Genomic DNA, 12,876 nt, shown 5'->3' with positions numbered 1-12,876 from the left:
GTTTTTTTAATACAACGTGACATTTTTAAAGGTAGCACAGAATTGTATAATATTTATAAACTCAAATGGTTGTTACTACACAAAAATAAAGGACAAACTTAAATGTTTCATTATCAAAATTCATTAATTTAAGATAAAAATGATCTCAGGATTTCTAATCATTAATGACTAGAACTGACTTTTTGGAGTAGGAAGCTAAAATCCAGAAATCAAAGGCCTTCTTTTTGTAAATGATGACTTAGTATCCATTTTTCCATTTCTAAAACTATTAAGATCCAATCACTGAGTAAATGTGATGCTAAGATTGCAAAAATGAATAAAACATGAAGCAGTTCAGAGTTTGGTTAAGGGGAACCTGTAACAAAACAATATTTAAAACATAATAAGAAGTCCTACATAACACATTTAGAAACATCATGGGAGTACAGAGAAGAGAAAAATTCCTGGAGAGTTTGGAAGACTCTAGAGAAGAAAATTTGAATTGTGCCTTGAAGAATGAGTTAAGAGTTTTCATAATGAATGCCTCAATTTGAATAGCTAACCTGCATTAATTAGAGAATGGATAGAATAAAAACACTTTTCTTAAATGCTAATGAACCTTGAAACAGTTTTGCTTTTTCATTTGAAACATTCTACAGGCAACCTAACACAGCAAGCATGCTTTTACCTCCTACCATTCATCTGCTCAGAAGATAGAATTAATCAAAATATAAACAAGATTTCATAATCATCTTTTTAGAATAAATCCTTTAAAATGCAGTTTCGATAACTTCTAATTATATAAAATCTTATTAAATTCATCTGTTAGGTAGGATAATACATAAGTGGTCAAATGCAACAGTATACATCTAATTTGTCTGGTTGTTTTTCCTTATTTATCAATAACTAGCACTACTGTATACTATTATCAGTCTTAAATCAATTTTTAAAGAACATCAATTAGAAGGTTGGATAAGATGGCAGACTGATCCTAAAACATGGAAGACTAAATTATATGCTCCTATCAGCCCTTCTGCCCTCAACTTTATAAAACATCAGATATATGAAAAGAGAAAGAATCTGTAATAATTGAAAACAATCTTAACATTTGAACATATGTTATCAATGGACCAGACACTGTGAGGACTCCTTAAAGACATAAAGTGGATAAGATTAGATTTACAGAGAGAGAAGAGAACAAAAATAGTCCAAGAAACCACAACTCAAACTATGCGCAAAAGAGATTGCTCTATGTGGAGGTAGAAACAGAAACAAAGTCTGTAAGTGCACAGACAATGGATAAAAGAAATAAAAGGGCCCTCAAATTACTGTCAGGATGATCAGGGAGGGAGCAGCTAAGGTAATTAGCTCCTACCAATCCCACAATTCCACCCCAACTGGATTAAGCTATAGGAAATAGAAGTGTGTGTAGCCTGTCTAAAATAACAACTGTGGACACTGGGGACAGGGAATTAGAATTCAGAATGATCCCCAGAAGGCATGGACTGAGAACCCCATATTGAATAAGGCAAACTATAGATACACTTTACCTGGAAACATATTCCTTACCTCCTCTACCATCTACTAAGGCAGGCTACAGTAAAGAGATATTCCTGTATTAGCTATACCACTGGGTAAGTGAATAGTAAAAGAAGGGAAGTGACTCCTTATAAAATCATTCGAGTGAATAATTAAAAACAAAAAGAATTAGGACATCTCTATTTTGCATCCTCCAGTGAATTAATAGATCTAGGCATTGAGCATAAATGGCTGCTAGCATCAAAAAAGATAAAAAAACGAGGCATTATGCTCCTCCTAACAAAAGAACATAACAAAGAGATCAATCCTGAATCTGACCATGCCTCTGGATCAAGCTCCTAATCTATGGGGAATACAGAAGACAGCAAAACATGTTGAACTGTATCATGAATACATGGTCAACGAAATCCAGACTATAACAAACTACAGGTGAAATGATCTAGGTCTTCACTAGGTAAATTCTAAGAAGTGTAAGGAAAGAAGGAATAAACCATAGATTAAGAGATTTAAAATTATCTGCTTAAAAAACACACAAAAAGCAGCAAGATCAAGCTATAGTATGCAGGAAGGCACACTTGGGTGATAAAAATCTTAAAAACAACAACAATAAAACACTGCATAGGAAAGAGCTGTTATTGGAAGAAGGTTTCTGGAGTAGGCAACAAAGTTGTACTGCTTGAGCTGGGTGGTAGTTATCAGGATGTTCACCTTGCAATAATTCACTAAAATATACATGTCTATGTTTGATTTTACAATAGCAGGCTTAAAAATAGCAATGTAAAAAGGATGATGGGAGGCTGAGGCAGGAGGATCACTTGAGGTCAGGAGTTTGAGACCAGCCTGAGCAAGAGCGAGACCTCTACTAAAAACAGAAAAAATCAGCCAGGCAACTAAAAGTAAAAAAAAAAAAAAAAAAAACCTAGCTGGGCATGGTGGTGGGTGCCTGTAGTTCCAGCTACTCAGGAGGCTGAGGCAGGAGGATTGCTTGAGCCCAGGAGTTTGAGGTCGCTGTGAGCTATGATGACACCACTGCACTCTAGCCCAGGCAACAGAGCAAGACTCTGTCTCAAAAAAGGATGAGAATTAAGACGAATATGAATAGATATTGTATTATTTTCTATAATATCCCACTTGTTCATTTTACTTTCCTTTGTGGCATATAGACGCCCTCCCCACCATTCCTTTGGAGACTATTACTCTATACACAAACTAATTAGTTAAGAGAACAATAACTTACACCCACTAAAATTTAATGGTGTGTGGATGGGAACAAATTTAAGTGGTATAGGGCAGCTGTTAAAAATAATTACCTTAATTATTTCTAATTATTAATGCAAAATGACATACAGATATCAAATAAGAGTTCAAAGACTCCCCCACCTTGTCTGCCTCTTTCCTTCATTTCCAGAGATAACCACTATTAACACATTGATGTATATTCTTCTATATTTTTATGTTTCTACAAATATTTCTAACACTTCTATAAATATTTTAACACATTAACTGCCACGTGAGTTGTATTTAACTCTGCAAGTTTTGAGCTCAGGGCCTCGTGAAGCAAAACCTGGGCAAATCCCTGAAGCTGGTTCGCAGAAATCTTACTTATTGATGTTCTTATTGTTATAATTAATATTGATAATTTAATTATAAAAATGTGGATTAAATGAATAGAAGTCAATAAATTTCTTTTTTCTGTTTATGTTTAACTTTAAATTATACTTAGGCCGGGCATGGTGGCTCATGCCTGTAATCCTAGCACTCTGGGAGGCAGAGGCGGGTGGATCGTTTGAGCTCAGGAGTTTGAGACCAGCCTGAGCAAGAGTGAGAACCCGTCTCTACTAAAAATAGAAAGAAATTACTTGCACAACTAAAAATCTATACAGAAAAAATTAGCTGGGCATGGTGGCGCATGCCTGTAGTCCCAGCTACTCGGGAGGCTGAGGCAGGAGGATTGCTTGAGCCCAGGAGTTTGAGGTTGCTGTGAGCTAGGCTGACGCCACGGCACTCTAGCCCAGGCAATAGAGTAAGATTCTGTCTCTAAATAAATAAATAAATAAATAAATTATACTTAAGCCTGACAAGTCAAGAAAAACACTGTACCTTTATGAACTATTTTTCAAGTTTTCACATTACTTTTTACATTACTATTTTTCAAGTTTTTATATCACTTTTTTATCAAAAATACAGAAAATAAAAAATAAATTTTTCATTAAATTAGAAAGGATCATTTTTTTTCCCAAGTTTTTATTCTATTTTCATAATAAAACACCATGGCTCCAAGGAAAAAATTTTTTTTTCCAGTGTGGCAGTCAATGTGCTAAAGGATAGAGTGTCTCAGAAATGGAAGTGGTCAAAGATTATATTCATACTAATATTTACCCTCCAAAAGGGTTATACCAATTTATGTTTCAACAATGGATCAGAGCATCTATTTTCCCATACTCTGACCAAAATGGATGTTTTTAATCCTTTGGATTTTTCCTAATTTGATATCTCATTGTTGTCCTCATTGTTACATTTTAGATTATTAGGAATAACAATTACATAATGTGGTCATTTGTATTTCTCCTATAAAATGCTTGTTGTATTTGTTTTTCCTATATTTCTATTTATAACTTTTATAAAATTATCCTTTGTGGAAACTCTTTATAGAACATGGATATTTAAAAATTTTTTGTAACATATATTGAAATTATTTTACCTTTTAGCTTTGTTTTCTCATATATCGTTAGTTTAAATTTTTCATGTATGTATATTTTTAATGTAGTTAGGCATAAAGGCATTAGGCTTATATATTCACGAATGATTAAAAAAAGTCTGTGTGCTTTATATAGGCTACCAGAGCATGAGAACATAAACAACTTATTCAGTGAAAATGAAAATAGGTAGAGATCTACTCATGCTTTCATAAAGATGTTTGATATATAAAGATGGTTGACAAAAAATGAAGTAACACTACACCTAGATGGGTAACAATCAGTGAAAATACACAGCAGAATTATGAAAAATCATTGTGTGATTTGAATGCTCTAGGGTGCCATGGATGAAGTCGTATATAGAGCTCCATTCTGACAGAAGAGATCCTTTTCTCTGTTCCAAGGGATTACATTTAAAATTATTTGATTAACCAATCTGTCAAAAGTCTTCAAATACATGAAGATTAAAAATGAGGTTTTAGAAAGAAGCTATAAATTGGTTCTTAAATACAGAAATAGGTATCATATTGTCAAGTTACTTAACTTCCTATTTTTCTTGTCTGTAAGGTGGAGATAATAATACTCCTACCTCACAGGGTTGTTTTAAGGAATAAGTGGAACTAATATATGTAAAGCCCTAGGAAGAGTGGCTGGCACTTAGCAAACGCTGTATTGGTGTTTCTTGTTACTATTAACCTGTGTCCTGCATCGCAAAAATCCCTCAAAAGTACTGTTGTCACAGTCTTTCTTGAATTTTTTTCTCATCAGCTTCTGGCCATCACTATATCTCCAAAACTGCTCTTACAAAGTCACCAGTGACTTCTATTTTTCTAATCCAGTTCTCTGTTTTCATTTTACTTGACTTATCAGCATCATATAACATAGTTGACCACTCTCAACTCACTAGGCTTCGAAGATATACAATTGTGTCTTTTACAGAAAGACTTTACTTCTATCTAAATGGCTGTTCCTTCTTGGTCTCCTCTCCTGGTTCTTCCTCATCTCTCCAACTTTAAAACTTTTAAGTATTCCAGCTTTGAGGACCTCTTCTCTTCAATATCTACTAGATATGCACCCTTAGTGGTCTCATCTCATAGTTTTAAATATTAACCGTAAGCTAACAATTCCCAAATGTGTATCTCTAGTCCAGACGTTTCCTTTGAACTTCTCATCCATAAATTGAATTGCCTACCCTCTTTCATTTGGATTTGTAAAAAGTTTTTTCAAATGTAACATGACCCACCACTAATTTTGGACTCTCACTCCCAAGCCTGCTGCTTCTCCCCAGTCTTTCTCAACTTAGTGAACATTCAGGCCAAAAATGTTGGAATAATTCCTGAATCCTTTTTCTTTCATACCCCATAGCCAGTAGATCAGAAAAAGCTGTCACTTCCACATTCCAAATATATTCAGAATCTGATTACTTTTCACCACCCTACTGCTACAACCACCATTACCTCTCACCTGGATCACTGCAGCAGTCTTTTAACTGGCCTCTTCCCTTAGTGTCTTTAGTCTACTCTCAAAACAGCAGCCACTGTTAGTTTTTAAAAATGTAAATGACAACATGTCTTATCTCCTCAAAACTTTTTAACAGCCTTGCTTATAATTAAAAGCCAAAGTCCTTAAAGTGTCTTATAAAGTTCTGGTCTGCTTTGACCTTATCTCCTAATACTCTCCTCTCTTTGCTCACACTATGCCAGTCATAATGGGCTCTTTGCTATCACTTGGCCTGCTACACACACTATTGCATGGCCTTTCACTGGTGTTTCCTCTTCTTAGAATGATCTCCTCCCAGATGTTTGCATGGTGCTCCTTCAGGTCTATTTACCTTCTCAGTTAGGCTTTCCTGGACAACCCATTTTTGGTTGTCCCAATTCCCTTTCTCAGATTAATTTTTCTCCACAGCATCTATTGCTTTATGACATATTACCTTTTTAAATTTTTTAAAATTTGAAGTACAATATACATTTGTATAAAATGCACAAATCTTAAATGCACAACTTAAAATTTTACACATGCATATATATACCCATACACACTGCTATGTAACTACCACAAACCGATACACAGAACATTTGTAAAAACGCAGAAGTCTCCCTCAGGAGTCTCCCAGTTAATAACATTCCTCCAGAGATGACTGCTATTCTGACTTCTATCAATATAGACTGGTATTTTGCCTGTTACTAAACTCTACTCTCATGGAATCACATACTATATACTCTGATATAATTGTTTATTTATAGTCTTGTCTTGCTCACCAGAATGCAAACTTCATGAGGATTAGATTTTATCTACTTATTCACTGCTGTATCCACAGTGTCTATAAACGGGACCAGAAATATAGTAGGTGCTCAATAAATATTCACTGAATGAATGAATAATCAAAATAGCATAATTAAGTTTTCCTTTTCTTGAAACTTTGAAGGGCAAAAGTTATTTTAGTAGAATTATCTCCATCACTATTACAAATATCTATGGAAATAAGATATTCACGACTAAGCCTAAACTTGGTTGGAATTGTTTTAGGGCTAATTTACAGCATCTTATACCGAATTAAAAACCTAAAGCCAAGCCTTCTGTGATCACATTTACATTTAGATAACTAAGAATGAAAGCTTCTTAGGCAAATATAGTTAAAATTATATGAATATTGTTACAAGAGATTTCGGAAAAGACAAAACTACAGTATCAGAGAATAAACCGGTGGCCACCAGGGATTAGGGGTGAGTGCAAACTTTGACTACAAAGGAACAGCATGAACATGGGTTTTTTTAACATGATGAAACTGCTGTGTATTCTGATGAGATACTAATTATAAGAATCCATATATACGTTATAACTCACAGAATTAAACACAAAAAATCTACTTACTATGTTACTTTGAAAATAATATATCCTTTTGCTACCTTCCCACAAATCTTTTTTTCCTTTCTATACTAAAGTTGTCATTCATTTTTACTTTTCTACAATTCTCTATTCCTTTATTCATAAAATCTTCTAGCTATACTAAATGTTTTTTATATTTTCAAACATGCCATATCCTCTCTTGATTTCAGGTCTTCATTCATGCTGATAGCTCTGAAAACCATTCTCTTGGCTCATCTTTACTCATTCTTCTGGCTTCAGTAAATATATTACTTCCTCTAAGAAGCATTCTCTACGTTCTGCTTGTAGGCTGGCCATGTTCCTGCCATATGATTCCATAGCATTCTATACTTTCCCCTTCGTATCCTCACATATTTAATTGTTAACACATGTTCCATTTCTCTCTCCTCCACTATCCTGTGAGCTCCATGAAAGCAGGGATGATTAATGTTTTGTTTGCTAAGTAATTCTTGGTGCCAATATTGTGCAAGGCACATAACAGAACCGCCACAATGAATGCTCTACACTCATCTACCTTTTGTCCTTTTATTCTTTTTTTTTTTTTTGAGAGAGAGTCTCACTCTGTTGCCCGGGCTAGAGTGCTGTGGAGTCAGCCTAGCTCACAGCAACCTCAAACTCCTGGGCTCAAGCAATCCTCCTGCCTCAGCCTCCCAAATAGCTGGGACTACAGGCACGCGCCACCACACCTGGCTAACTTTTTTCTATTTTTAGTTGTTTGGCTAATTTCTTTCTATTTTTAGTAGAGACGGGGTCTCACTCTTGTTCAGGCTGGTCTCGAACTCCTGACCTCGAGCGATCCACCCGCCTCGGCCTCCCAGAGTGCTAGGATTACAGGCGTGAGCCACTGTGCCCGGCCTGTCCTTTTATTCTTGATGGCAGAAAATCTCCCTTCATGTTCATTGAACATTTGTACATTTTCTTCTTAAGTTCTCAGTATCCACATACAAGAAAAACACTCCTTCCTAGCCTTTTCTTTTCTGTACAAAATATGTTTCTAACTAACTTTGACCATTTTAAATTTAAATTCCTTTAATCTTGTACTCTGCATTTAGGGCTGAGAAACAGTTTTATAATATAATAATTTAAACAACAAAAAAAACCTACCTTAATCAAATTAATAAATAACAATATGGTGAATTATGTATGAGATCTAGCCTTGTTATTTAAATGTAAAAAAGGAAAGTCTAACACTCTTTGTATTTCATTGATGGCAATCTCTGCAAATATAAAATTGCATTTAGAAAACCATTAAGGACTAAAACAACTAATTTTGGCTGTCTTTTTATTTTTAACCACAGTTTAATTCACATACTTAAGGTTCCATCAGTTTTAAACTTTATTATGATAAAAAACAAACTCTAGGTGCACAAATATTGATCACTACATTACATTCTGGAGAATCATGTTCAAAAGTAACAGGCCCCAAATAAAGAAGGACAGTAAAGGAGCATATCTTTTTTTTTTTTTTTGAGACAGAGTTTCAACTCTGTTGCCCTGGGTAGAGTGCAGTGGTGTCTTCATAGCTCACTGCAACCTCAACTCCTGGGCTCAAGCGATCCTTCTGCCTCAGCCTCCCGAGTAGCTGACACTATAGGCATGAGCCATTACACCCAGCTAATTGTTTCTATTTTTAGTAGAGGCAGGTTCTCACTCTTGCTCAGGCTGGTCTCAAACTCCTGAGGCTCTAGCAATCTTCTTGCCTCAGCCTCTGAGAGTGGTAGGATTACAGGCATGAGCCACTGTGCCCAGCCAAAGGGGCATATTTTAAAGAAAACAAAAAGTTTGTGAGAGACACATTTTAAATGCAATAAGAAAAACACTCAGAATTACAAGATATAATCATTTAAGGAAAACAAGTCATCTGGTCTTTTAAAGGAGAGATTGACATAGGCTTTATGAAACACAAGAACGAACTAAACTAAAGCTCCCCTCCAAGAACATGGTCAGGTGAGGTCCTAAGTAAGTATAAAACCATTATATGAAATAGAACTTTGAGTACTTAAACAACTATTTGCCTGTGTACCTGTGAGTGTCCACGTATTGAAATAAATTCAAAATAATTATCTAAGAAAAATCTTTCCCTTTCAGGCTGATATACTTATTAGGCTTAATAATTTATCCCAAGAGAATACAAACCCTATGATCAACTCAATCTATTATTATCTATAATTCCACTTTTCACTGGTTATGGAGAATAGCTGTAATCCAAGTACTTCGAAAAAAATGTAACCTTCTGATAAAGAAATCATGAGAAGGAATATAGGTGGACACACAATGAATCACAGCCACTCACAAATAGGCTTATGGCAGGAGGATAATAGTCTTGCAAAGCCAGCAAAGTGTGACACAAGGAAAAAGAAGTTACAGATTGTTGTACAGAAAAAGCCAATGATTACAAATTCCATTTTAATAAAGAGATGCAGGAGAGATAAAACCAAAATATGATAATATGTTGGTATGATCCATTTTGAGCTTTTTAAATAAAAATGTATAATAATGCCACTAAATGATGAAAATTAAGTGCAATAATACAGGCTTCAGTGCTGTGAGAACTTTTATCATCACGATTATAATAAAAGTACATAAAAACCATTTTTCTGATAACCTTTATTTTTTAAAATAAATATACTAAAGGTACTGTCTCTCATGGTCTGCAAAAATTATCTTAAAACAAAAAACACCACCTCAGGCCAGGCGCGGTGGCTCATGCCTGTAATCCTAGCACTCTGGGAGGCCGAGGCGGGCGGATTGTTTGAGCTCAGGAGTTCGACACCAGCCTTTGCAAGAGCGAGACCCCGCCTCTACTAAAATTAGAAAGAAATTAATCGGCCAACTAAAAATATATAGAAAAAATTAGCCGGGCATGGTGGTGAATGCCTGTAGTCCCAGCTACTCGGGAGGCTGAGGCAGAGCCCAGGAGTTTGAGGTTGCTGTGAGCTAGGCTGACGCCACGGCACCCACTCTAGCCCGGGCAAAAAGAGTGAGACTCTGTCTCAAAAAAAAAAAAAACCCACCACCTTAAACAAAAATAACATGAAGAATCCACTTTAACCACCCTTCTCATCAGATATTCAATCTTAAGTTATTATGAAAATAATTATATTCAGAAAAAAATTTCAGTGCAACTATGTTGGGCAGCAATCAGAAGTTATTACACTTGTTACCTAATCCTAAAAAATATGATACTAAGTAATGGAGCATGATTCAACAACATTAAAGTAAGTTTTCTTCACTTACCCTTGCATAGTGGAATTCTACTCCATAGAGTTCTAAGGTACGTGCTGTGTTTAGGTAATTAAATTCTGCTTCTGCAGGAGACAAGCCTCTGTAAAGACATCATTAGGTTAAAAATGAGTTCAATCACAAATACGGCTTAATTAGAAAAAGGCTACTTATCTGGAAAAATTACAGCAGTCAAATAAAATCTTCTACAAAACACACTTAGTTCTGTGTAGTAACATCTAACTTATCTGGAGGGCACATTTTCAGTAACCCAAATTATTATTTTCCAGAATATTTTCTTATTTTCCAGAAATACAAAAATACAGCAAGATTCAAAAGCCCCTGGCTTTTCTTATGGCTGTAGCAATGCCATTCACTTTTAGATATAACTTGAAAGCAGTATGTCTTAAAATTTGGCTCATATACCATATCTGCATTTTAATCACACAGGGTGCTTCTGAAACATACAAATTCTAAGGCATCCTCCAGAGCAGTGCTTCTCAGAGTGTGGTACACAGGCAAGTGTCGATTTACAAGTAGAGAAATGAGAGTGCTGGAGACTTTTAGAATAATCTGGCAGAGTAATTTTATGTCTGTTGAATCTTAACAGTAAAACAGTAAGACTTGTAATTTTTATGTCTTTGTTTTATTTCTCCATTTTATTATAATTTTCTAGTAATTTATTTTAATTATATTTTTCAAAAGACATTATAAATAATATAATAATGACAGACTGGGGAAAGAATTGTTTGTTTCATCACAGATGGTTTTAGAAGTACTGTTCTACACATTCTGATATAGAAGGGATGAGGTCCATACTGTTTATATTTAACAAGAATCCCAAGTGATTCTTATCAACACAAGTTTAAGAGCCAGTGACCTAAATGTAAAGCCTTTAAAAATAGATTTACTCCTATTTCATACCCAGTTCTAATATCTGTTATTATCAGAATATAGCAGAGCAAAAGCAGCAAATTACAAAAGCCAAGATGACCACCTTTTATTCATTAATGATACTAGAAAAAGGAGCCAATAGCCTGCAAATGCTTGATCATAACAAACATGATTCCTCAAAAAAATTTTTTTTTATTTTCCTTGTTTAAAGATTTGATGAACTATTTCTTTAAACCAAATACAAATATATCATCAATATTTTGCTAAATGTACATACAAACCATTTCCTTTCAGAACAGACTTTTCATTATTGGTGTATTTTTAAAATCTGGTTTATCTTCAAACACTTGATTCAGATATGCTATGTATAGAACACTATAAATGAGATTTACTTTTACACCAAAATAGCCCCCTCACCACATTTAGGCAATCTATTAAAATTCTTGGTCTATTTTAGATCAGGGTCGAAAAACCTTTGAATGGAAAGGGCTGTAGAGTAAATACTTTAGGCTTTCAGGCCATATGGTCTCTGTGGCAACTACTTAACTCTGCCATTGTGTAAAAGCAGTCACAGAAAATATACAAACAACAAGTGAGGGTATTTGTGTTCCAGTAGGTGTCTATTTATGGACACAGAATTTTATAAAATTTCACATACCACAAATGTTATTCTTCTTTAGATTTTTTTTCAGCTATTTAAAATGTACAAAACAATCTTAGCCTATGGGCCATATAAAAACAGGAAGTAGCCATAGTTTGCCAAACTGTTTGAGATACATGGGCCATTACTAAATGAAAGTACGTTTTCTTAATAAGAGTTAATGTTTCTTCAGTGCCTACCATGTGCTAGGCACCATTCTGGGAACATTTTGTGTATATAAACTCATTTAAGGCTTACAAGAACTCCAGAGACAGACGGTTTTATTATCCCCAATTTACCTATAAGGAAACAGAGAAGCAGAGACCTACAATAATGTGGCCAAGGTTATGAGAAGTTATAAGTAAGTAAGGTTATACGTAAATAACCTTATCAGAATTTCAAACCAGGTAGTCTTGGCTCTCTAGTTTAGACTCTTAGCCAATATACAACACAACTTTAGTTTCTCCCAGAGTAGTCTGAACCATACGTTAAAGTAAAACTGAATTCTGAACCAATAAACAATATGATTTTCTATTCAAATCAAGAAATCGCTTCTTGAAAGAAACTATGTTACAGAAAACTGGATTCACAAAAAAAATCAAAGTTGAACAGTGTTATGAATGAAAAAGTGCTGCAGATTGAGTTACCCTTATCTAAAGTGTGTGGGTTCAGAAGTGTTTCAGATTATGATTTTTTCAGATTTTGAAACATCTGCATACACATGAGATATATCTTCACTTATTTTCATTTATACCTTATACACATAACCTGAAAGTAATTTTATACAATATGTTTGATGATTTGTGCATGAAAAAAAGTTTTTGACTTGTTTTGACTCCAACTGATCACATAAGGGCAGGTGTAGAATTTCCATTTGTGGTGTAGTATCAGTGTTCAAAAAGTTTCAGATTTTAGAGCATTTCAAATTTCAAATTTTCAGATTAAGGATGCTCAATCTGTACTGTTTTTAAGAAATATATTTTAGTAACTTAGTATTACATCGAGTTCCTTTTCTTC

At 34.6% G+C, this 12,876-nt stretch overlaps 1 protein-coding gene across 1 annotated transcript in view; it reads right to left on the bottom strand.

Annotated features, from left to right (window-relative positions):
* The window catches only part of PTPN4 (protein tyrosine phosphatase, non-receptor type 4 (megakaryocyte)), a 169,541-nt gene that overhangs the window by 66,607 nt on the left and 90,058 nt on the right, over nt 1-12,876 (bottom strand). The gene's annotated exons all lie outside the window — the stretch shown is intronic.

This window comes from Propithecus coquereli, unplaced genomic scaffold, assembly GCF_000956105.1.
Source record: "Propithecus coquereli isolate 6110/MARCELLA unplaced genomic scaffold, Pcoq_1.0 Scaffold217, whole genome shotgun sequence".
Taxonomy (NCBI): domain Eukaryota; kingdom Metazoa; phylum Chordata; class Mammalia; order Primates; family Indriidae; genus Propithecus; species Propithecus coquereli.
Note: the sequence above shows the minus strand (reverse complement) of the source record. Positions and strands in the feature narration are given on the sequence as shown.